Genomic DNA, 26597 nt, shown 5'->3' with positions numbered 1-26597 from the left:
GCTGCACACAATCCTCCTTCTTTTAGAAACAGCAGATCCAGCCCTCGTCTGTTCTGTAAGACTACTTCAGAGAGGGAAGTCAGAGATTCTTCAAGTTTAGTAATGGATTGCTCTATGGTTTTTAGGTCTTCATCAATAGCTGTCCTTAGTCCCTCATAATGTTGGTTCCCTTGGATAATAGCGGCTGTCCCTGTTCCTACTCCGGCTGCGACTCTTATCCCTAACAACACAGTTAAGGTCAGCGAGACCGGCTCCCTCCTATATCTATGCCTAGGTTCAAATTCAGCTACGAATGAGAGGTCATCATGATACATCAACCTGGGCACTAGCTGAACCATGATACAGAAATCGCGGGAGGAGTTGAAGGCAGAAGTAGAGGCACATGGGGTCACTCCAGTGTTACAAGCCCACCACCCTTCGGGAGGAGGGACTAGATACTCATTTTCACCTGAGGAGGTCACAGCTATGGTTTTATTACACAAAGCTTTATGGGTGGGAGGGACTGAACCTAAACATTTTTCTCTTCTAGTTAACTTCAGTCAGAGTTAGCTTCTTGTGGCTTCTCTAGCTACAGATCTCGTGATGGGTTGTCCTGTTAAAACTGCCTAATAATCTCAATCTTTCATAATAAGGTGGCCCAGAAGAGAAACACAACTAACAGGATTCAGTAGTGTTAGGGTTGGTGGTATTTAAGACCTGAAAAGCCCCTTCAAGGAGGTTGAGAAGGCGTTGTCCGGTGCCAGGAAGGGAGGTGGCTCGGCCAAGAGTGGAGGCGGAGGGAGTGGTGGCAGAGTCTATAGGTGGGGCTAGGGCCTGTTTTGGGGCTGGGGCTGGGAGACGCGGTTGATCCCGCAAGACAGCGTTGGGTCTTACTGGGGCAGCTGGAAGGGTCTCAACTTTGAGCCTGATAGTAAATATGAGGCTTTTATCATATTTAGATTCATAGTATCTGAGCCTCCACTGTCGTCCAGTGACTCATTTATCATACTGGCGCCCCTTATCACTGAACGTGATATTTAAGGGGTTGCATAGCCCTGTCTGCTCACAGTTGGGGGATGTGTGGTTCAGGACTACTTTAAGGAGGTCTTAACTGGACATGGGATTCTAATAAACATTACCCGTAGTTTCACAGCTTTAAGAGCTACAATAAAAGGATTCTAAGCCCCCACACTGTCGGGCTTGTTGGTGGGTTCGTCCGTCACGGGGGCAGACGAAGAAGGGAGTGGTTTTTATTCTATTGCGTGCTCGGGGATAACTACACTCGCTGTCTCTATAGGAAACCTGGCTCTGGGCTGCAGAATAATCGCGGTCTGGTGGTCGAATTAGGTGGGCCTGTCTCTAAGGTATATTAGGTATGTCTCAGGTATCTAATCTAGCAACTAGGGCGCAGACATCAGGATGCAGGGACGGCCACCAGGTCTTAAGGGGGGCAGTCTTAGAAACAGACTACACTGCCTCTCCTGTCTGAGAGAAAACCTGCCATGTCAGCAACCTGGGTTCATGGGGGTTAGGGTTCTGGAAGGTGGGAAGTAACTGGGTCATTAGAATTAGAATTGTTAGTGACACAATCATTTTTACACAAGCGAAATTTAAGAGGGTTATCAGTTCGAATTACTCACCAGTCCGGGTCTGGTTGAGGCGCTTTCTTCAGATGTGAAGCATGTATCCAGGAAGAGATGCCATCTACTTTCACAGCTGTAGGTGTGGTCAAAAGGACGATGAAGGGTCTTTTTTACCGAGGCTCAAGATTTTCTGTTCGATGTCGCCTTACGTAGACAGAGTCTCCCACTTGGAACGGGTGAGGTACTGAAATGTCTTCTGGCCAATAGGCTTCTCGGATAGAGGCCCACACTTCTTCCTGCACAACTTTTAGAGCCCGTAACTTTTCAAGCAGAAACTTATTAGTCACAGATTCAGGGGATACGTGGAGGTGAGCTGCATTTAGTGGAGCCGGGGCTCCAAACATAATTTCAAAGGGTGTTAGTTTAAAACGGCTGGGGGTGTTTCTAACTCGGAATAAGGCGAAGGGAAGGAGGACTAACTAATTATATAAACCAGTCTCTGTGGATAATTTAGTCAGGGTCTCTTTTAGAGTTCTATTCATTTTTTCTACTTGTCCTGAGCTCTGGGGCCTGTATGCACAATGCAATTTCTAATTCGTCTCCAAAATCTTGGCCAATCCCTGACTTACCTGGGCAACAAAGGCAGGGCCGTTGTCGGAGCCGATTACTTTTGGGATTCTAAACCTGGGAAATATTTCTTCAAGGATCTTTTTAGACACTGTCTGAGCTGTCTCAGTTTTGGTGGGGAACGCCTCTGTCTATCCTGAAAATGTGTCTAAGAAAACTAGAAGGTACTTATATCTATACTTAGCAGGCTTGATCTCAATGAAGTCAACTTCCCAGTAAGCTCCTGGGTGATCTCGAAGTCTTTTCCCGGATGTTACTGGATTTTTACTCACATTTACTAACTGGCAGGGAACACAATTTCTTACAACTTCGTCAGCCGGTTTTCTTAATCTAATAACATGATAAGGGGAGTCTTGAACCAAGGTCTTTAGGTTTTTTGCTCTCAAATGTGTCAATTGATGCAATTGCCTTAAGTACTCTTCTGCCTCTCTCTTAGGCAGGACAACTCTCCCTTTTTCAGACTTGTATATCTCGTGGGGTGAGGAATTTTTAAACTTTAATTTGTTTATACAAGCGAGGTCTTCGGGTGTATACTGGAAGCTCTTAATACAAATGGCCTCCAGGTACACTTGGAGGGGTAAGATATTCATTCCCTGGGCTGCTTGTTTTGCAGCTTGGTCTGCTCTTCTGTTTCTTTGAGCTATTAGAGAGTCACTTTTTTGATGCCCAGGGCAATGTATTATTGCCACTTTTCTAGGTCTATGGATGGCTTTTAACAAATTTAAAATTTCTTGTTTGTTTTTAACATCTCTCCCGGCAGAAGTCAATAACCCTCTCTGTCTATAAATAGCCCCGTGTATGTGAGCGGTGGCAAAAGCGTATCGGCTGTCAGTATAGACGTTAAGTCTCTTACCTTCTGCCATCTTTAGAGCCTGAGTCAGAGCGACAAGCTCCGCTCGCTGTGCAGAAGTGCCCGTTGGAAGTCCACTGGCCCACACGATTCGGTTATCATCCACTACTGCAGCTCCCGCCATTCTCTTACCATCCATAATGTAACTGCTCCCGTCTGTATACCAAGTCAGGAGTCCTGGTCCTTCTAAAGGCTGATCTTGTAAGTCCTGGCGGGTCCCCGCCTCCTCAGCCAGGATTTCCTGGCAGGTATGAAGTACTTCTTTTTCCAAATCGGGGAGCAGAGTAGCTGGGTTTAGGATGGCGGGTGGGGCAAATTCCACATGATCACGATTCAGGAGTAAGGTCTGGTAGTGAGTCATTCTGGCATTTGACATCTATCTTTCGGGTGGTTGCCGGATTATGCTCTCCAACGCATGTGAAGCAACCACAGTGAGTTTTTGTCCCAGTGTTAGTTTGTCAGAATCTTTAACTAGGAGGGCCACAGCTGCTACTATCAGGCAGGCCACCCACTACTCACGGGGTCTAATTTTTTTGACAGATAGGCGACAGGTCTCTTTCAAGGTCCCCATTGTTGGGTCAACACTCCTCGAGCTACTCTGCTCCGTTCGTCCACGAAAAGGACAAATGGCTTAGTTACGTCTGGCAATGCTAGAGCGGGTGCTGAGAGGAGGGCCTTCTTGATATCATCAAAGGCTTGTTGTTGCTCAGATCTTCAAACAAACGGGGCTGTCCCCTTGGTAAGGGGGTACAGAGGGGCGGCCAAGGAAGCATATCCGGGTATCTACAATCTACAAAACCCCACTGTCCCCAGAAACTCGCGAACCTGGCGTGCTGTAGTGGGGACCGGAATCTGCGTTACAGTCTGCTTCCGGGCTTCAGTAAGCCACTTTTTCCTTTTTCTCAGGGAATATCTCAAATAAATCACTTGTTGTTGGCAGATCTGTGCTTTCTTAGCAGATACTCTATACTCTAATTTGGCAAGTTCAGTCAGAAGGGCTTCAGTGGCCTCTTGGCAGGTCTCTCGGGTGGGAGCGGCTATCAATAAGTTATTAACATATTGCAGCAAAGTTACTTGTGGATTTGAAGCTCGGTAGAAAGCCAAGTCTTGATGTAAAGCTTCATCGAAGAGGGTGGGCGAGTTCTTGAATCCTTGTGGCAAACGAGTCCAGGTCAATTGCCCAGTAGTTCCTGTGGTGGGATCTTTCTACTCAAAGGCAAACAGCGGTTGGCTGTTCTGGTGCAAGCGCAGACAAAAGAAAGCATCCTTTAGATCTAAAACTGAATACTAGATGTTTTTTGGGGCCAGGGAGCTTAGTAGGTTATAGGGATTTGGCACAGTGGGGTGAATGTCCTGTGTCTTTTTGTTAACTTCTCTTAAATCTTGTACTGGTTGGTAATCTCTTGTTCCTGCCTTTTTTACAGGCAGCAAGGGGGTGTTCCATGGGGATTGACATTTTACTAATATTCCCTGTTCTATAAGCTTCTGGATGTGTGGCTTAATTCTATCCCTGGCTTTTTTACTTATTGGATATTGCCTCACAGTCACTGGCAAGGCTGAAGCTTTTAGTTCTATGATTACAGGGGGCTGGTTCTTGGCGAGCCCCATGCCCGCCGTCTCCGCCCAGGCTCCTGGGAATCGGTCGAGCCACTCCTGACTAATTCGGGAGGGCTCTGGTTCTATAAAAAGACAGCATTCGTCTTCTAATCTTATGGTCAGAATACTCAAGTTCAAAGGCTTATTTTCTTGATTAGTCACCAGAGGTTTCTCAGCTTGAAAAGATATTTGGGCTTCTACTTTGGTTAAGACGTCCCTTCCTAACAGGGGCGTAGGGCATTCCGGTATAATGAGGAACGAGTGACTTACTCGTCCTACTCCTAAGTCTACTGCTCTTCGGGTGGTCCATGCATATTGTTTCTGGCCTGTAGCTCTAATCACTCAAGACTTTTTGCCAGAGAGAGGGCCCTTGTCTTTAGTTAATACAGAATATTGAGCACCGGTGTCTACTAGGAACTCAACGGGTTGCCCCTCCACTTTCAGAGTTACCCTGGGCTCGGGGAGGGGTTCCAAGCCCTGTGCTCTCTAATCTTCATCTTCTAGCAGAGACAACACCTTTTCTGGAGGCTTCTGCAGTGGCTTTTTAGGGCATTCTTTCACTCAATGCCCTTTCTCTTTGCAGTATGCACATTGATCTTTATCCAAAGGAGGCCAGTTGCTCAGGTGCCCTGCCTTACTAGTTCTACCACTAAAGGGTGGGCGTCCCTTACCTTCTACTACTGCGGCCAAGATCTTTGTTAAATTTCTCTCATGCTTCCTATCCCTCTTTTCCTCTTTCCTTTCTCTTTCCTTTTCCTTCCTTAATTCCTTCTCCTCCTCAGTCTCTCTCTTATGATAAACTTTCTCAGCTTCTTTCACTAAATCTCTCAACGACAAATCCTGTAAGCCTTCTAGTCTCTGAAGCTTCTTTCTAATATCAGGCGCTGATTGCTCAATAAAGGCAAGAGCCACTGAAGCACTGTGTTCCTCAGAAGTGGGGTCAAAAGGAGTATACCGCCTGAAGGCTTCTATCAGGCGCTCTAAGAACACTGCGGGTGCCTCAGCGGCTCCCTGACTAACCTCTCTTACCTTGGCCAAATTGGTGGGGCACCTTGCAGCCCCGCGGAGACCTGCCACCAGAGCCTGGCGATAGATGGTTAGTCACTCCCTACCTTCTGGAGAATTAAAGTCCCAGTTGGGTCTGGTCAGTGGGAACCCCCTTTCTATATCATGAGGGAGTTGCGACGGTCGTCCGTCAGCTCCAGGCACGTTCTTTCACGCTTCTAGGAGGATCCTTTCTCTTTCTTCAGTGGTGAAGAGTACCTGTAAGAGCTGCTGACAATCATCCCAAGTGGGCTGGTGAGAGAACATCAGGGACTCTATCAGTCCCATTAGTCTCTGCGGTTCTTCTGAAAAAGGAGGGTGGTTAGCTTTCCAATTATATAAATCGGCAGAGGAGAATGGCCAGTATTGCAGAGGTTGGAAAGGCGGGTCTCTTTCCTCCCCGAGAATGGGGGCCCCATAAGACCTGAGGGGAAAAATACCTGATGGGTCCAATGCGGCCCCTTGGCGCCGCCGAGTTCCCTGGGCTGGTCCCAGAGCTGGCCCCAATGCCTCGGTACCAGAGGCTAGAGGCATTGGAGGTGCTGGGGCCGGAGGCTAGAGGCATTGGAGGTGCCGGGGCAGAGGCAGGAGGGTAAGGAGGGGGATCATCAACCATGAGCAAGTCTTGAGTGTCAGGGTGTATTTTGGTGGTCTCTTTCCCTTTTCCCCGAGGTTGAGCCTGAGCCAATAAGACTCGAGAGTTCGCTTTCTTTCGCACCCAGGGCTTTACCCAGGGCGGTGGATTTTCCACTAATTCTTGCCAGACCACAATGTAGGGCTGCTGATCCGGATGTCCCCAAGTTGAATTCTGGAAAACAACAGCTTTTACTGCAAGCAGAGTGGAGAGGTCAAAAGTCCAGGGGCCATCTAACGTTAAAAGTGGGCCACTCGGAGGTACAGAAAGTCTGCCACAGCCCTTTTTTAACTTCTACCGACAAGTCATGCACCCTTGCTCTCACTTCTGTCCAATGACCTAACGTCAGGCTAAGGGGGGTCGTCACGGTCTGTCCCATTGCCAGTATAACAATTATTAGACAAGTAAAGGACACATAAAACAGAGACACACAGAGATTAAACACACAGCGGCCGCTTTTTGTCTTCCTCATATTTCTGACCAAGAACTGGAAGGAATCAGTGGGCTGATACTCTCGACGCCCAAAAACCAACCCTATCTCATCCGGTTCACTTTTGCGGAAAAACAGGTGGGAGGCCACCAGGCGTCCCTGGCCCTCCAAACTCCCCAGGGCATCCCCCAGGGTTGCAGCCTGCGGTGCTCCAAGTACGTCTACCGACCGCAGTCGCGACCCCTTACGGGACCGGGATGGGTGCCAGACAGAGGGTACCCTTTTCAGAACTCCGACCAGTCTCACTGAAAAGCAGAACACAGAACACAGACAACTCAAGGCGCCACTAATCTTACCTCTTCCTCCAAGAACGGCTTCGGGAGTGAAGCGGGGTGAGCGCACGATCCCGGACGAGCCCCCAAATGTTGGATTTTCCCAGAGGAGGACGCCACCCAAATCACTCAAGGAAGGCGTCTCTTGATGCAACAAGCAAGAGGAATTTATTCAGAGGCCAGCTAGCTGGGGTCCATGCATTAGCCCGACGCAGTGGGTCTCAGCGAGGACCCCAAACTCACAAAGCCAGAAGTTTTTATAGCATTTTCAAAGGGGCAGTATTTTCTACAGTCACAATACAGTTTTTTTTTGTTTTTTTTTCATAGACACATAAATTTTCGGCTGACGCCTCATCCTGGAAGTCTGATTAGATAAAATCACTTTCGGAATGTTTAAAGTAGTTCTAGCAAGATAAGCTCAACTGATTGAAGTTGGCTAACTAAAGGTCACTACAATTAACACTGGCTGACTAACTTGTTTTTCAAAGTTCTAGTAATTTTTCTCCTTCTAAGTTAGAAAATAGTGTTTGAGCCTTTAAGATGGCTGTGCTTATGCTAACTTTTAATTCTTCAAGTTCTACAGGTGAATAAGCCAGGATCAGTTCCGAAGATAATTGTATAGTCCATCTTTTCTCCACTCAAAACTTTGTGTATGTGCAAATCTTCTTGAGATGCTGTGCAAAGTCGTAATTTAATACTGAGATTGTTGATTTGAACAAAAATCCACTGGGGGATAATATTGCAGAATATAATCAGATTTCGGAAATAATATGTAATTGGTTAAGTCAAGATTTTTTTTATTTTTGAAGTATGTAGAGGGATCTTTTGAGAAATACCTGGAACAGTTGGGAGATCCCAAGGTAAGATCAAATATGGGGGTTTACACTTTTCAGAATATTTGGAATAGTAACCTAAATATTCATTTCAGCTGTGTCACTTTAGCTAGACTCAACCTGTTTTCTTAAGTAGCTAGCTGATTTGAATCAAATAGTTCTTGCAAAAGTTTGGAGGCTGGCTACAGACCTATTGTTTTGTGTCGAATAATGAGAATTGTGTGTTAAGAATTTTATCATCCATAGACTAGTAAAAGAGTACACACTGGGAACAGGACAAGCCTAAGCCTTTTCACTCTAATCGGGGAGGGGGAATGGTAATGAATGTTACTAGGAGGTTGTTACTTAGAACTCTTCTGATTTGTAGTTATCTTTTTTGTGTGGGAGTAAGATCCATAAACACATTTATTTAAAAATAATGTATGTGATTAGTTCCATAGTTGTGGACTTAAAACACTTGTACTAAATACCCTGCTTACTTCATATTCTTACACTAATTCCATTTTTATTGTGCCTTTTAAATCTTCCATATTAATTGTCCTTGTTAATAACTAACTAAGGTTGTCTTTAGGTCTATTTTTTTCAGACTAAGTTTATGTTAATGATTAACTATCACAATATCCCAAGCCTCAAAGCAAGTTATAGAAGTTCTTCATCTAAAGTAGTGCTAAGTATCTAAAAAAACAATTGTTAAACTTGGAAAAACTACCTCCTAGCTGCAGAACATTTTTAAAATTTTATGCACTATTTATGTTTAGGAAAGTGCTGGCCAGCTGGAAATAAGGGCTCTTTCTCTAATTTATAAGTAAGTTGAACCTCCTTTTTTTCAAAAAGAGAAAGTGTGTGTATGTGTGTGTAAGATTTCTATTAAAGTCCCCTTAGTATTGGGAAAATTTGAGATTTGATATATCGATATATAGAATGAAGAGACTAAGGAAAGTCAGTTGGTACAATTTTGGGGTGGAGAACCTCTAGAATTTGTGTACATTTGAAGGGAAGAATAAAGGATTTTAAGAACTGCTGGTATTATAAAATCAGAATATTTATCTTAGAGTTTTTATGTGTTTAACTTTGTGCCTCTTTTGCTTGCATCCTTAATGGAACAGTATCACTTCTCAAATAAATTGGATCTTAAGGACAAAAACATTAGATATTACAATGATGGTATGTGGTTCTTCAAAGAATTACAATACATAAGTGTACAGTGTATCTGGTATTAAAATTTCATAGGGAAATTAAGAAAAGCCTAAAAAGGCTTTTTAGGGAGGTGATAATGGGAAATTTGAGAAACACTGCCCTACTGCTTTTGCAAGTTCTATTTTGGTCTTTAGAACTGTAAAAGCATTTTTGAAAGTTGTGCGATTTTGAAAAATAGCTACATAATGTAGGTTAGAGGTGTGGAAATCTTGTTCATTTGAGAAGTTTAATCTGTTTTGACTCCTTAAAAATTTTTAAGATGGTGAGATGGCATAAACTTTGGTAGGGTTAGAACCCTCTTCTGGGGAGTTAGTTGTTCAAGTCAGTATTTTGCAATCTTCTCCTTTCTTAGTTAAGTCCAGCAATAAGTAGTATTGAAGAGGCATTGGGCAGGCTGATGTCAGTTGTTGGCTTTCAATTCACTGGCACCCGGCTTGTAAATTGGCTTGCTTCTGTTTTTGTGTGACCCTCAGGCTAAGAATGCTTTAAAAATTTCTTTAAATGGTTAAGAAATCAGAAGACTATTTCATGGCATGTTAAAATTACATGAAATTCAAATTTCAGTCTGCATAAAAGAAGTTTTATTGGACACAGTTATCTGCATTTGTTTGTGCATTGTCTCTGGCTGCTTTCAGAGCTACAATGTCAAAGTTAAACCATATGGCATGCAAAAACTGAAATGCGTAGTGTCTGGTGTTTACCAAGAAAAAATTTGTCGACCCCTACCTTAAATAAATGGGAGCCCCCAAAACTCAAAAACATACATACACTTGTTAATCTATCTTTGCTCTTTCTCCCATGTTAAGATACATATATTAAGCAATCCACTGGACTTGACCTACCTTAATTTAGCATTCTTTAGTCTTTTAAACATTTGGATTATTTTATATAAATGAAATATGCAGTTTAAAAGCACAAATACTTGTTCTTACAAGTTTCTCATTTATATACTAAGTTACCTGTTCTCGCCCACCATTGTTTTCTATTCATGTAGACGGGATTTCATTCTTTATCACTATCCCAGAAAGCCTCCAATTTATGTCACAGATAACGGCCATGAAGACAAGGTAAGAAGATGAGTGAGTGTTTACTAAAATAAACTGAATGATACTGCTGGCTTACCAGGGCATAGGAAATCCTTTTTTTTTTTTTACCTAATTAATGGAAAAAATAAGCATAGTCTAAATGAGAATTTTGTCTGCTACCAGCCTTTTCCTCTCCAGTCAGTCCTCCAACCTTAGTATACCATGCTTCCAGATAGTTTTCCTCTGTATCTCAAATGTCAATTCTTTTGAAACTTTCCCAGCTCCCCTGGAGTTATTTCCTCCCTTTGATTTCCTCTAACATGACCTGAAGTAATTACAATATTTATCACATTGTATTGTTTTCATTTCTACGTTCTCATTAGTCTGAAGAGTGTGCTACTACTGACCAGTAGGGTGCTTGGAAAATAGTAGGTTGTTTTGTTGGTTGAGAACTCTCAACAGGTAAACAAATTGTTCTTCAGCATACAATTTTTATTTCAAGAAGATTTTAAGAAAAGCCTTTTATCCTGATTATTTGATTAGTAAATATAGACTGCACAGTATTTGAGTTTTGTAAGTTGTTTCGTTCCATGGAACAAAATTCAGGCAACATTTTTATTATGGTGAGAGAAGACTGGACACTGAGAGAACTGTTAAGATGTTTAAGTAACCTAGATAAAAGATGTGAACTACACAATTGGCATTAGGAATAGGGGAAGACCAAGTGGGCTGCAAGAGATAATTTGGAAAATAAGTATAAATTGGGGCGCATTGTTTTACTAATGGTACTTCCATCTGTTTTACTCAGCAAACATTAATCCTCTGTAGTGTACCATACACTTTACTGGGCTTTGGGGATACCAAAGTAAATACAACAAAATCCTTGCCAGGGGTCTTAAGGGGTTATCAAGACAGACATGTAATAGTTAACTACAGCACAGTAATACATTTTATAAAGAAGTATGTACAAAGAGCATAGGGAAAAAAGCCCTTCACTCTGCTTGAGTTTAGAAAGTTTCATGGTGGTAGTGACATTTATGGGGAATACCAAAAAATGAGTCCAACAAGTATGAAGGCAATCTATTTAGAGGAAACATATGCAAAGGGATGGAAGCAAGAGATCCTTTGGGACTCAAATAATTGGGTGGGGACAGGACAATGCTGAAAAGACAGGCTAGAGTTACATGAGGAGTGTTAGAGAAGAATTTGGCTTTTTATTGTACAGAATAGTCAATTGAAGTTTTCTTCTACTATTTTATTATTGAGCTTTTAAAACATACAGAAAACCTAAAGGTATTTTACAGTGAGCATCCATATACTCACCACCTAGTCCGCTGTCAGTATTTGGTGTCCTTGTTTTATCGTATATCTATCCCATCTCTGTTTACCAATCCATCTTAATTTTTGGTGTCTGAAATGTACTTTGAAATACATCAGTACGTGTGCCCTTGAACAGTTTTTAAACAAAGGTGTGACATAGTCTGAATTGTTTGAAGAAGAGGAGTGTTAGCTTTTTTATTTTAGCAATTTTACACAGCATTGCCTGAGGAGATTTAGACACTTAGATCTTTATTAGGACGCTTTAGACCTGCAATTCATTTTTTTCCTGGACATTTTATTCTGAAAGTTTTCATATAGAGAAAAGTTTTGAAAGAGTTGAGTAGTGAATATCCGTATACCCAGCCCTTAGTTCCTACAGTTACACAGCTCCATTTTCAAATGAGTCCTATACATCTTAGAGATATTATTGAACTAATTAAGGGGAAAGCATCATACATTGGGAGCCATGATACTACAAAAATGCAAGGTCTTTTGAGTATGCACATGAGAATAACATATATAAATCTCATCCTTGAGCTGATGAGACTCTTACTAGCTTATAGAGAGAGAGCTAATACTTATCAGCATTTGTGTATTTACATGCAAAGGATTGTGTATATATGTCTAATTTGGGAGTGTATAAGTGTGTTTGTTCATACTGAAACTTAAGAATGGAAAAGCCAGGTGGCAGCAGAGTATTTTTGTTAGGTGACACCTTGATTTGCCTTAAACTTGTACTGTATCTCATTTTAGGCTCTTAAGATTTTTATTTGAATTGTTTGGGTTTTCAAAAATGACTATCAGAGACAGTGAGCATTATCAGTGAGCCTTCCATAAAATATATTCTAGAGCAAATTCTCAAATAAATGCCTAATGGTCACCTTGGTTCCTTTCATCGTCTATATTGACTTAACTCTGTATTTTACATAGCTATCCAGTATCAGAGAAAATGCTCCTGGAAACTAGCCATCTTCACTCAGCCTATTGGTCTATCTAGAAAGAATAGGAATAAATTAATATATTAAAAACGAAATAAAACTTAAACCTGGGCATGTAGAGTAAAAAAATCAAGTCCCCGTTCATGCTCTTAAATCTCATGCTTTAAACTAGTTTGGGTGGGTATCCCTCTGTATCGTTCTCTTTCTTTGCATTTATTTTCTAAATGTAGATGGGCTCAACTTAACATTCTGTTACTTGTTCTTTTCAAATATCTATCCTCATCAATAATGCAGATCTACTTCATTTTTTCACTACTTTATTGACATTACATCCCACCTGCCTACCCCCAACAGACAGACCACCCACAAGTTTATATGAAAGAATTATTTTATGTTGGGATACCACCAAGAACATGAAAGCCATCATACCTAGTTTTGCCTCTTCTGACAAAATTGTACTCATTGCTACTTGAATAGAGAAATTGTACAGTCATCTTTCTTCTTTACTGCTTGTTCATCAGTTTTGGAACTGGCAACGTTTTTATTATGTTTTATTAGTTTATTATGTTTAGTTTTATTGTAACTACTCCCTAACAACTACTCTCAGTTATTAACCTTTCTTAGTTTGAGTTCCCAGTTCTAGTCCAAAATACAGAGGCTTCTCTGCTCAAATCTGCTTACTGTTCCTTGTGGATTAAAAAACTCCTCTTAAATGTAAATACCCCTTGGGGTGGGTAAAACTTAAAAAGTTAAACTTTTCTGTGAGTAACTTTAGCTTGACACTTGCCCTCAGTTCTCTGAATTGGATTATAACTGTTGGGATTAAAGTTGTGATCGCAAACAAAAGGCTAGGGAAGAATAAAAAATCTAGAATCAGAGAATTTGATTATTGGGAGAAGTTTGCCCAGGGTAGTGTAAGAAGGTAGAAAAAACGTAAAAAATAAAAATAATAAAATAATAAAAGAGTGAAAAATTAAAAAGATAATTTTCTGCCAAGGAACTTTGGTGGCAACATCTTCCCATAGAATCACCTTTGGTACTTAAGGTTGCTGATAACCAGAGATATCTTCAAATTAGGCTAAATCACTAAGGATTACATCTCTTACACAAGACACAGGGTTTTGAACAAAAATTCAAAAAAGGTTTTGGAGCAGTTTATAAACATATTTCCTCACATGGAACTAGGGAGCATTTGTACTGAAATAATTTGGTTAGGGAACATGGCCTTTGAATTGGTGTTCCGGAAAACTAGGAGACAAAGGAATCAACTAAGAAATTAACTCATTCTTTAGCCATCTCAGTGCCTTAATTCATTAAGGAACTCTCTTTAGTAGTATTGATAGCTTGGTATATTGCTATTTGGTACAGTGGAAAACATATTTAATAAAATTGAAGTCCCTTCCCAATACAGTGGAAAACATATTTAATAAAATTGAAGTGCCTTCCCAATCCCCCATACTCTGACCTAATTTTTCCAGTCATTTTTAGAAGTTAAGCTAAGTCTTTTAACTTCTGGTAGGCTTTCTGTTTTATTTACCCAATTTGTAGAGGTTTCCATGTTTTGCAAATCTGTACATCAATACTTGTTTCTTGTATTTACAAGAATGTGATCGAGGCTTACAGTGAAGTCTGAGCAGGGCTTTCATTTTTAACCTCAGCATTTAAAAGTCACTGTCAAGAAAATCTCTGAGGTATAGCTTGTATTTATCTATGTGTAAATTTTAAAAATCACTTTTATTCAGCTTTATTGAGATACAAGTGGCACATTATGCTGGATGAAATAAGAGACAAACACTGTATGATATCACTCATATGTATAATTTAGAAATCACTGTTTTTAAAAAGCAGTTTCTGTTTAGCAACTTAATTTCAAGTAGTTCATGGTTGTAAGATGTGTCACATTCACTTAATTGTTCTGTGTGTGGTTTTTTCTTCAGTTTCTACTCTGCTCTTCAAGTAATGGGCATTATGATTCAGTATACTCAAAACAGTTTCAGTCAAGTGCTGCTGTTTGTCAAGGTACTTGAAGACTTTATAAAGGTTTTGGTGTGATTTCAGGTGATTTGTTGGCCATCTTTAAATTGAAGGACCCACCATGAATAGCTCTTTTAAAACCCTGTTGATACCTATTGAATTTCTATACTGGTTAATAGCTGTTTACATTGTTATAAAACCACCTTATTTTGATAATTTGCATTTTGGTCATTTCTTCCTTTAGCTATATTGTATGAAATTCTCTATAAAGATGTGTTTGTTGTGGATGAAGAAGAGTTGAAGACTGCAGTTCAATTGTTTCGAAGTAGTTCCAAAAAGAACAGAAACAATGTGACTGGCAGTGAGGATGACCTTATTGACTACAAGAGTTCAACTCAGGATAGGTAATAAGGGGAAAGGGGAAGTCAATCACAAGATCATTAATATTCATGTTTCTATGCATCATCATTTGAAAGTGGAAGGGACCTGGAAGCTTATGCCTTATACAACACATATGAATGTAGGTATATGTGTATTTATAAGGATATACATTTTTTTAATAGGTAAAGAGAAGTTTTACCAAAAAGATAGCCTGTACTGTGAGTTGCTTAGGCTTTGGGGGGTTTGGTGCAAGTTGGAATCTAGTTTTTTTATTGCTAGAAGAAACTTTAGAACTATCAAATCCCATGATTCTCAAACTTCAGTTGTATACAAATTGTTTAGGGTGCTTGTTAGAAAGGCAGATTCTGGGGCCTACCTTCACAAAATTTGATGTCAGAGTGAAGTTAAGAATCTGCTTCTTTAACAAGTACACCCAAGTATTCAGATGTAGGTAAACTGTGGACCACATATTGACAAAAAACTGATTCAGAACCAGCCCCATCGTTCTTTAGAAGGTAACTGAGGTTCAGAGTGGTTACTTGACACACATCCATCTAGTAAAGAATCTCTCAGGCTAAGACTAGTTTTAGAAGCTTTTGAATGTCTGATTTTGGTACCCCTAAGTATGTAGATTGTGGCAGCTATTAAACAGATTTAGTCAAAAACTTACATTTAAAATTGTAGTTTTCTATTCTTGATTCCTAGTTCTGTCTGGAAATTCAGATAGGTTTGGCTCCAGTAAGGTATCACATTGTCTTTTTGTCATACAGTTGTATTTCTTGGATGTTTAATGCTTGTGATTATTTTCTTTTTTTGGTAGAAGAGGGTTTTCTTGGGTGTTTTTTTTTTTAAAGCTTATATGGGAATTCAGGAGGTAGCTGCCATATATCAGGGTAAAAGTTTCTTTTCACTGATTTTGTCTTAAGGGCTTCAGGCTTACAGAAACTACAGTAGTAGGAAGTCAAGGTATATTAGTTATCTATTGCGTAGCAATATTACCACAAACTCAGCAGCTTAGAATAACACACTTATCTCTCAATTTATGTGGGTTAGGAGTCTGGGTATAGCTTAGCTGGGTTTTCTGCTTAGGGTCTCACTCTAGTATGCAATGAGGATGTTAGTATTGAGTTCTTACCTGGAGTTTTGACTGGGGAAGGATCCACTTCCCTACTCACATGGTTCTTGGCAGCATTCCGTTCCTTTCAGCTGTAGGACTAAGATTTTTTTTCTGGCTGTCAGCTAGAGGAAACCCTCAGCTCTTTACTACATGGGGCTGGAGAACATGACTACTTGTTTACTTAGAGTCATAGAGTTACCAGCAACATAGTCATTACATTCTTATGTTAATGTAATGATACACATCCTATTGGTTAGAAGCAAACTTAGGGAGAGGGGAATCACAGAAGGGCATGATTATAGGGGCCATCTTTAGAGTGTTTCCCCACAGGAGGTATGAAATATAGGAGGTAATCTTCTGAGTATACTTTCAGAAAGGAAGCATAAAGGTAAATGTTGGGATGAAAAAGTATTTGCCTCATTTTTAGAACTGAGCTACTTTAACCGCTAGGTGGTGCTGCAGATGTCAGGCTTAAGACTTCTTAGCTTCTGCATTTATATAAAGCTCTTTGTTCTAAATCTTTTTAATTAGGACTGAAGAGTTAGGTGCCTGCTGTGATGCTGAAAATATACCAGAGGAGTACAGTGAAGGAACAGATGAAGCAAAGGTTTGAGATTTTCTAGGGCAAAGAAATTTCATATTCTTGGCATATGGCATCATAATTTAACTCGTTAAGGTCAAATTAAGTGCATTCTAGTTAAATGGGGTGGTGGAAGAGTTGATGTTTTCCTTTGTGGAAGTCTTAATCTGAAAATGTAAAATACATGCTTAATATTCTCTCTATTTCTATTCTTCAGGAATTGTAGATTTTTTTTCAAAGTAAACCAAACCCTTGATAAATTTCAGCTCTTTTCAAGTTATATTACAAACCCAATAGATAATTAGTTTGTAATCAGTCTTCTGATGCTAAGGTTTCTTTTTGTCATTAAAAATATAATAACCCTGTTCTGCAAAGAAAATAGTTGATAACCATGGTTGAAGAAACAGGAGAAATGTTACCATCTGTATAGGCAGAAAATCAAGCAAACCTTCCATTTGAAGCTAGCTATGTAGGACATTATTACAGTAATCACTGTGTATGCTTCAAGTGCTGATAATTTGGGGAAAGAATTGAACATAGTGAAATTCTCAGAAGTAGAAGAGTAGAAGAAGGTAATTCCTTTGGAAATCATAACAAATTTTGACAAAAGCAAACTTTTCAGATTTTTTCCCAGCGATTTTAGGATATAGAAACACTTGCACCTCTGTGTGCATATCAAGATGAGACTCGTTGAATATTTGTGACTGAATACTTAATGCTGGTCTGTATTGCATTGATTTATATATATGTCATGTCTTGAGTTGCTGGCTGCTTTAGACAAAATTTCCCTTCTGCCATCTTTTTAGATCATTTGCATAATTGCTGCTTTAGTTTCCTCACCTTTCAGATGCAATAAATAAAATTTATTGTGGCATACATTTATTCTTTTAATAAAGAAGGTATGGAAGCCATATGTACATAATTTTTTAAAAAATGAAAAGGAAGGAAAAGAACCTGATTCTTCCTTCTTCATAGAAGGAAGACTTAAGCTAAGGATGGGGAGTTTGTAGCATGATTATTTTTATTTTAGTCTCCAGGAAACCAGTCAAAGATGCCCTTCCCCTACAAGGTGCTCAAAGCCCTGGATCCGGAAATCTATCATAATGTAGAATTTGATGTTTGGTTGGACAGCAGAAAAGGTAATGACATGTCAACAGAATACTTTTGAATCCTGACATTTCCAGGAGAATAATTTTGCAGATTGTTTCTAACAAGAGATGTTATTAGATGTCAATGCACTGTTATGTTAAAAAAAAAAAACCAGCCTGGTACTTTTTAGCTTAATACATGGTTTAAATCTAAAGAGGAAACAAATAAACTTAGAAGTGAGGATGGATCTTGGGATCTGATGTTTATGTGGGACATCAACTTTGCAAAGACTGTGTGGTGATAGTGTGTAGATAGCTAGGACTACCAGACACTTAAAACTGGAAATAAGCTTATTTAAATTGTTAAGACTTCCCTCATTGATAATACATCAGATGTCTGCAAACCATGGCCTGTGGACCAAATCTGACCTGCCACCTGTTTTTATGTGTTCCATGAGATAAGAATGGTCTCTATAATTTTAAGTGGCAGGAAAACTTGAAAGAACAGTGTATTGTGACACATGAAAATTAAATGAAATTTAGATTTCAGTATCCAAATTTCAGTGAAAGCGTTGAGTAGCTGGAACAGTCTTTGTGGCCCACAGAGGTTAAAACATTTACTATGTGGCTCTTTACAGAGAAAGGTTGCCAACCCTTAAAATAGGTCATTGTTTTCTCCTTTTTAGGTAACTAAGTTGATCAAAGTAAGCCTTAAGTTCTGCCTTCAATGTAGCCCTTAATGTTTAATATTCAACAACTTGAACTTTGCTGAACCTAGCTATTGTTAACAATCTAGAATGAGGTTATGACCTCATGGAACACAAAATGTTGTTAACAATAAGAGACTACTTGAGGAAGCTGTGTAGTCATACTTTTTTTACCTTTTTTCATTTTTTTTTTAATTGAGGTGTGTTACTTCCTGGTGTTTGACCAATTCTAGGATTATAACCTCCAGTTTCCACCTATTTGTGTTTTGTAGAACAAAAATATTCTGGCAGGTGTCCTTAAATTGATTTAGAGAAAAACCCATGAAGAGGAATAGAATGACTCATTAAAACTTTTTAAAAGAAACTTAGCTTATAGTGGTAGCATTATCAAAGACACTGATAAAATTTACAAAATCAAATGATGTAGAGCACTTGAGCTTGACTCTTCATTTTCTCTTAATAGAACTTCAAAAACCGAATTACATGGAGTATGCTGGGAGACTGTACTATTTGGGAGACAAGTGTCAGGTTAGTTCTTTCTTTAAAGAATTAGTAATATGTTTTTCCAAATAATTTGTGGCTATAGTTATTAATATAAAGTTTAGAAAACTAATTTACAAAGTGCTCGAAAAATGTGCCTTCTAATGTTTGTGTTAAATTTTAATTATAAATGTTTGTGATTAGATATAAGGCTCTTTCAGCATGTGCTGCCTCCATTGAACCAGACTGCCAGTGTTGATTATCAACTGGTTTAATAAGTACACGTCTGAACTCCATTTGGGAGAACTGATCTTTTTATTTGGCAGAAGCCAGATAATGTCTATCAACCTGAGACTAGATATATTCTTACTGTCTCTTCCCATTTCAGGTTCACTTGGATTCAGGTGGAAGATACTATAATGCTTATATTCAGGAAGTTGGAAATGAGAACAGTTCAGTAACAGTCTTCATTGAAGAATTGGCAGAAAAGTGAGAATATAAAAAGTTGTTGAATTACCAAAATCTTTGGCTCTTGATGCTTTTTTGTTGAGAATTCCCAGCATGCTAGTAAAAGAACCCAAGTTATATCTGGTAGAAGCTTAAGATAACTTACTTCAAATTGTAAAAGCATATGCTGAAGTATGATGTTTCAGTATACGTACTTGTATAAAAGTTTCCAAATCCTAGGCATTAGCAAACTTATTAGGAATATTAATACAACAGAATTCTGGTATAAAACTGTTAAGATGAATTAGAAAGCTGCTTTGCTAACTGAGTCTCTGCAAGTTGAGAACATAAAACTAGGTTATGCTGTCCTAACAACCAAAGAAATCTCAGGCTTAAACCAATAATGTTCATTTCTTGTTTAGCATGTTTACAGTCTGTCAGCAAAGAGGACTCAGTCCAGCAAAGTCTCTATCTAGGCATATGTTTCCATGATCACAGTTAGGGAATGAGACCATGACAAATCATGTTCAGGTTCTTCAGGTATATGCTCACATTTTATAGGCCAAAGTGGGTTACACAGATGAGCCTGAAGTCAGTGGGGGTGGGAAAATATAATCCTCTTCCAAGGAGAGGGAACAATTATTTGTAAACTTGTCTACCACAATCTCTCCTCTGGAACAGGATACATGCTATAAATAGCTATGAAATTGTACAAACTATTATTAGATTTTCTAGTCTGAATAGAAAACCTTAACAGATAGCTAGTGTCAATGGTTTAAGTAGAATACACTTGAAAATGAAGCAGGAGGGGTTGGGGTATGTGTAACTACTGAGAATCGAGTCTTGTTGCAATGGCTTCATGGTGACATCTTTAAAATTTTAAGGCATGTTGTTCCACTGGCTAACTTAAAACCAGTTACCCAAGTGTCACCTGTTCCTCTCTGGAATCCTGTGCTTGTTCAGAAAAGAAGAGGTTACCAGAAAACTTCGGGGATCTATGGCCCAGAAATGGGTTTGTATGCTGAAGGTTTTATTATTTTCCCCTTCTTGTACTTGTCTATATTGTATTTTTTTAAGGTATAACATAAGATAGAGTTTCTCAACTTTAGCACTGCTGACATTTTGGGACAGATAATACTTTGTTTTGGGACGTGGTCCTATGTATTGTAGGGCGTTTACCTACATCTCTGGCCTCTGTCCATTGAATACTGGTAGCATCCTCTCCCCCGTTGTGCCAACGAAAAATGCCTCCAGACATTGCCAAATGTGCCCCAAGTAGCAAATTTATCCCTGTTGAAAATCAGATTCCTAGGGGATTTTGTATAAAGTTAAGCTGAAATAGATTTTAGAGACAAGATTTCTCAAAAGAATGAGGACAAACACCTCACAGAAGCAGCCAGGGATATTAATAGGCATACTTTCTTGGGTAATAGTAATGTAAGCAATGAGAATGACTTTTTTGAGGACCAAAGTTGCCTATACAAAAGATAGAGTTGAGATGTCTATTGATAGAGATGACCTGCTCATTTTGCTTTTCCAAATACAAAATGTCCCTCCCTGTATTTATTTGGTTTGTTAAAAAAAATCCGATAGTTTTAGGCATTTGTGAGAGTTGGGAGGAGACACTACATCTTTTGGTTTGGTTATGAAGTTTATTTGCTGCCTCTTGGTTTGCCTGAAAGCTACGTCAGACGTGAACATGAAGCAACGGAAGAAGATGTTCAAGAAAGTTAGAGGAAAGGAGATTCATATGACTATGGCTTACAGCAAGGGAGACACTTCGTTCCCGCCAAGACTTCAGCAGAGTACACGTTACGGGCATAACCAGTCACAGGAAGCTGGCAGTACTACGTCTAGTGAATATTCTCATCCTCAACATTCATCTCAGAGACTCAGTTGGATATATGGGATGCCCAGGTAAGGCTTTACTGACTTTAACGATAATGTACATCTCTATTTACATACTGTAAATCATTCCTGGACAGAATCACTGTAGAATTTAGAAATATCTTAATAGTTTACATTTCTCTTATAATATCTGCCTAAAGGGAGCATAGAGGATAGAAGTTATGTATACTTAAATTCTCGTCTAATAGATGTATTGGAAGATAAGTATTCTCAGAGTCTAGGGAAATGCGGAGCAGTTGGAAGAGATGCTAGGTGATAGAATGCTATCAAGGTGAGCGCCATAAGTGTGGCATTATATTCTTGAATGATGGATAGACCTAATACCAGTGTTGAGGAGAGCAAGGCTGTATTTGGATGATTTTAGAATGATGTTGTTTATTCTGTTTAACTTGAAGAACTGACTTCTCAAGCACTACTGAATAAAGAATTATATTTTCCCATCCCTCTGTTCTTAGGGATTCATCTTGCTTTATAAATAGGCACAATGTGGAGGGCCCTAAAGTTGGTTTTTACCCTGGCCCAGGTAAAAGGTGCTGCCAGAGCTATGATAACTTTTCCTATAGATCTCGGTAAGTGAATATTCAGTGTTGAAAGAGAAAATGGGTAAGTTTGGCTTCATTGCTAAGTAACAAATATGTGATCTAAATTTTTTTAAAGTTTCAACATTGAGATGTTTGAATTGTTACTTAGAAATTAGAAACAAGTTACTACCATGTTCTGTCATTTTTTTCTCCTTCTCATACTCTGAAATACTTAAGTTCCTTTAGGCGTAGTCAGCACCAAATGCATTGTGTGAATAAGAAGAGTGAGAATAGCTTCGCTCCCGAGAATGGACAGATGCCCAGGGGCTTGGAAGAAACCATTACTGTTTGTGAAGTTGAAGAAGAGAGTGAGACTGTTTATCCAACTATACCTGTAAGTAGGTCAAAGCTTCACTCAAAAAGCTGTTTACCTTTCCCTTTTCCTTTTTTTTAAAATAAAGGCTATGTGGATAAATTTTAGCTTTTTACACAGACAACCAAATAAAGCCCTTCTGATAAACATGAGTTTTGCATCTTAGAGCTTTTAAAGGTGAAAAACTTATTTTTTAAGCTTTTCTTAGAGATTTGTTGATAGAGGTGGACAAATAATTTGGGCAGTATTTTCTGTTTTCTTGATTATTATTTCTTCATTTTTCTAATGTCACGTACATTTAATATATTTATAACTCTTTTCTCCTGACTACAGAGGCAGAGAACTGCATGTGTATGTTTATGTGTGTGTGTGTGTCTTTGGTACAGAATCATGGAGGACCCTCTACAATGGTGCCTGTTCCTTCGAGACACTATGTTGCAAGGCAAGGACATAGCTCAGGCACACAGACTTTGAATTCAGAGGAGGGCAGTGACCAGAATGACAATGGTGAGCCAGTTACAATTGTATAAATGTTTTTTTTGAAGATGATTCTGTGGCATTGTAGATTCAAAGTTTTGTGGGTATATATTCTGGTTTTTGAAAGTTACCAGTTCTTGTGTTAGAGCTTGTTAGGTTTTTGAAGATGTTTTGGTATTTTTTAGAAGAACATACTTCTATTTCTGTAGGCCACTAAATTGTTATAACTTATTTTCAGGTCTCTGCATATGTCTTTAGTGAATTTGATTTGGTGGGACTCCAGTATGGAAAACAACTATTCCTTATTAGTAAAACACTATTCATGTTCTCACAATTTGTATAACTACTTTAGGCTTTTCACATGACTAGCTATTATTTTATGAGACTTCTATGAGATAACTCTTTAATCCAAAGTAATTAATCTCCTTTGTTGATGAACATTACTATTCACTGAATCCTATTGACCATCCACTGTACTAAGTAATTATATTGATAATTTAATAAAATACTTTATCCCTCTGATGGATGTGGTATCCTTATTTTGTATATGAGGAAACTGAGATAGAAAGGGTAAGTGACATGGCCAAATTCATACCCTTGGTAAGTGACAGAGATTTATATTTTTAATAATTGCTTCATTTAGATATCTGCATACCACACAATTCACCGATTTAAAGCATACCATTCAGTGGTGTTTAGTATAGTCAGTGTTGCATACCTATCATCAACACAATCAATTTTAGAACATTTTAATCATCCCAAAATGAAACCCTGTACTCATTAGCAGCTACTCCCCATTTTCCACCCATCTGCCTCCACCCAGCCCTAGGAAACCACCAGTCCGATGTCTGTCTGAATGGATTTGTCTATTCTGGACATTTCGTGTAAATGGAATCATGTAATATGTGATTCTTTGTGACTGGCAGAGATAATTTTGAATTTAGGTTTGTCTGGCCCTAAAATGTATACATATATGCCCTTAACGGTTGTTACAGTGCCTCTCACCACAAGTGTGCTTATTTTTACCATTTTACTGTAAGGTGGCATGCCAGCTGAAGCATTTCTGGAGGAATTGGGTGATTAAAGAGGTGCAAAGCAGCTGAATGACTTAACAGTCAAGTTGCTTATTTTCTTGTGATGCTCCTCTTTCTGTTACTTATGTAGAAGGAAATAGATATTTCCAGAAATTTAATAAGAAAACATGTAGCACAGGATCAATCTGTGAAGACTTTGTAGGTGCATGTGCTTAAGGATGTGTACTCTCTGCTCTTTTACTCAGCATGGTCCTTTTGTCTTCTCTCTTTAGCCTGGTGGGTTCCTTCAGATGTACTGCTCACTTGTAGTGGCATAATCACAGTCTTTGTTTCTCACCTTAAATCCTGATGTTTGGAGTGGTTGCATGCATGTGTGTTTGATAAGTGATGTATTTAAGAATCAAATCCAGTTTTGACCTGTGGGGTTTTGCTTGGTGGAAAACTGTCCAGTTGAAGATCGACTTTCTCTGCATTTCAATGGCATAGCAATCGTAAAGCAAAGTACCAGAATCCACTAAGCCATCCTTTGAGAACAAACCGATTTTAAATGTATTATTTACCTGAAACAGGTGGAAAAAACAGATGAGGCATGACATATCTGTAATGTTTAACCTTAGCAAACTATGGATTATACTCAGATTACTTTGTACACCATTAACTCTTACGTCAAGCACCGTGTCCTTTTCCCCCATCCCCACCTATTGATGAGCTAGGTTCTGTTATCCATGTCTTACGGTGAAGAAATTGAGATACAAACTAAATAACCTGCCTAAAGTAATATAGTTCATCAGGATTCAAATCTAGACAGTCCTAACTCTAGAGCAATGAACTTAATCACTGGAAAAATTGGACATAGCTGTTTTTCTTTTTTTAACCTCTGCCTGACCTCTAAGAACTAAGGGAATTTTCAGAGGAGAGATTTGTATTGTTTAAAGCCATTTTCTGGCTGTAGTATCTCCGATCACTTGTTTCCAGGATGCATACATTTTGGCTTTGAACACGTATCAATAAAACTTGAGAAAAAGCAAGTTTTATTTGGCCATTTGGCTCTGCTGAGCTAAAAAGCCCTACACGAACATCCTTCTTCTGTCTTTTATATAAATACAAAGATATATGTATCCTTCAGGTCAGTGAGATCTAGATGTAATCTGACATTTATCATTATTTTATAAAATTTCAGACTCTAAAATAATGCTCACTTTTTACTTTACTTTGGCTATATTCTCTAGAACCGGTCTATGAAACTTCAGATGTTCATAGCACAACTGAATCTACAGCAAACTTGGTAGGTATTTAACAATAATGGCCAGCACCTATAGCTCCTACTGTGTACTAGGGCACTGTTCTAACAGCTATACATATAAATATATTTTAATCATAACAATCCTATAAGGTATTTAGGGTATATTCCCATCCTATGGATGAAGACACTGAGATCCAGAAATTATGTAACTCATTCAAGATCACACCCCTTTTCTGAAATTAATCTGTTTACAGATATTCCTAATACATGTCAATACAAGAGGAAATTAAAACATCAGGCATGATATTTTAGAGGATTTTATCACGCTTTTTGTATTAGTAGGAATGGTCCATAATCTCACTTAATATAACAAAAGTTTGCCTCTTGGTCATGCTGCATGTCCAGTGGAGGTCTACAGGAGGGCTCTGCTCAGGGACTCAGGCTGAAGGAAGCTCCAACCATGATTTCCAAGGCAGGAACCAAAAGGTAGTGAATGGTGCACTGCCTCTTACAGCTTCCACCTGGAGATGCTATGAGTCACTTTCTTTGCATTTCTTTTTCATCAGCCAGAGTATATCCTACCGAAGAATCTAACTTCTCTGTGCCTGGAAGTCAAAAAGCTGGAAATATTTTAAAAGCACTTAAGGACTAAAACAGTTCAGCTCAAACTCCCTCCTATATGCAGAATGCTTGATTTTACCTCAAGGGTGTCAACCCCAAAATCACGTTCAGTGTAATTAAACTCAGTCCAAGGTTTCTGGGAAATGTGTAGTGCTTTCTGTATTGTGTCCAGATGTCTCTCCTCTTGATCTGGAAGCCTAAAATTAAAGAGACAAAATAATTTACCTCCTACACACCCAGGTTATGACAGGGGAGTGGGGACTGAAAAACTGCAGTAAAAATTCCCACTTGGGGAAAATGGGAGAAACATTACCTGCTTGTAACAAGTGTGTTATGATAGACAGACATTGTGAGGACCCTCAGCTGAGGCCTGGGGACTGCTCCCCAGAGGGACTCCCTCGTTCACTGTTTTCTAGAACTCTTGGGTACTCAACCTACTTTATACTTATAGGAAATTGGGGGCCCAAGGGACATTTTATCTCAGTTGCACGGTTTTAGTTGTTATAGTTTCTTCGACTGATTTACTATGCTGCTGCTTTGGTTCCTGTTAGTTTCAAGTGCCAATAGCCATACTGCCAGTTCTTTTTTTAAAATAGATATACTACTTAGATTTGCTATAATTCTTTGCTTTCTTATTCCTATGTCTCTCTCTTACCTAACTGCAGATACCTTGAGCTTATCAGGAATTGATGGAAGATCCATCTTTGGATGCTTTTTCATGAGCCATTTTGGTAAAGTTCAAGATTCATTAGGTGCTATATCCTTAGTTTGGATTCTTGCTTTGAAGCCAAGTTTTAACTGTTCTTTGTTGTTCAGAGCATTTATCAATTTTATCTGTATAGTTGTGTGTTGAAGCAGTTGCTTCCACCCTACAAGTTTCTGTATTCAAGGACTCTATTCCCTTCATTTTTGCCTGCAAACTACTTTTATATACATGTCTGTCTTAGGATACCTTATTAAACTCGTCTACTAGTAATCACAATATGAAACTTACATTGTTTTCTAAATCTCTTCCCCCAATGGCTTCAAGTTCATAATCTTCTCAAGTTAGGTTTTTGTTACAGGAGCACCCTACTTCTAGTTACCAACTACTGTTTAGGCAGGTTAGCTGTAGTATCAACCTCTGAAAATCTCAGCAGCATCACACAGGACAGTTTTCTTGCTGATATTGTATGTCCAGTGCAGGTTAGTTGCAGGCCTTTTTCGTCATAGTCACTCAGGGACACAGACTGTTGGACTTGGGCTTTCACAGTCACCT

General features: G+C 39.1%; 1 pseudogene; it reads left to right on the top strand.

Annotated features, from left to right (window-relative positions):
- Nucleotides 1–26597, top strand: part of LOC130682114 (putative bifunctional UDP-N-acetylglucosamine transferase and deubiquitinase ALG13) — a 111221-nt pseudogene that overhangs the window by 66505 nt on the left and 18119 nt on the right.

This window comes from Manis pentadactyla, chromosome Y (assembly GCF_030020395.1).
Source record: "Manis pentadactyla isolate mManPen7 chromosome Y, mManPen7.hap1, whole genome shotgun sequence".
NCBI lineage: Eukaryota > Metazoa > Chordata > Mammalia > Pholidota > Manidae > Manis > Manis pentadactyla.
Note: the sequence above shows the minus strand (reverse complement) of the source record. Positions and strands in the feature narration are given on the sequence as shown.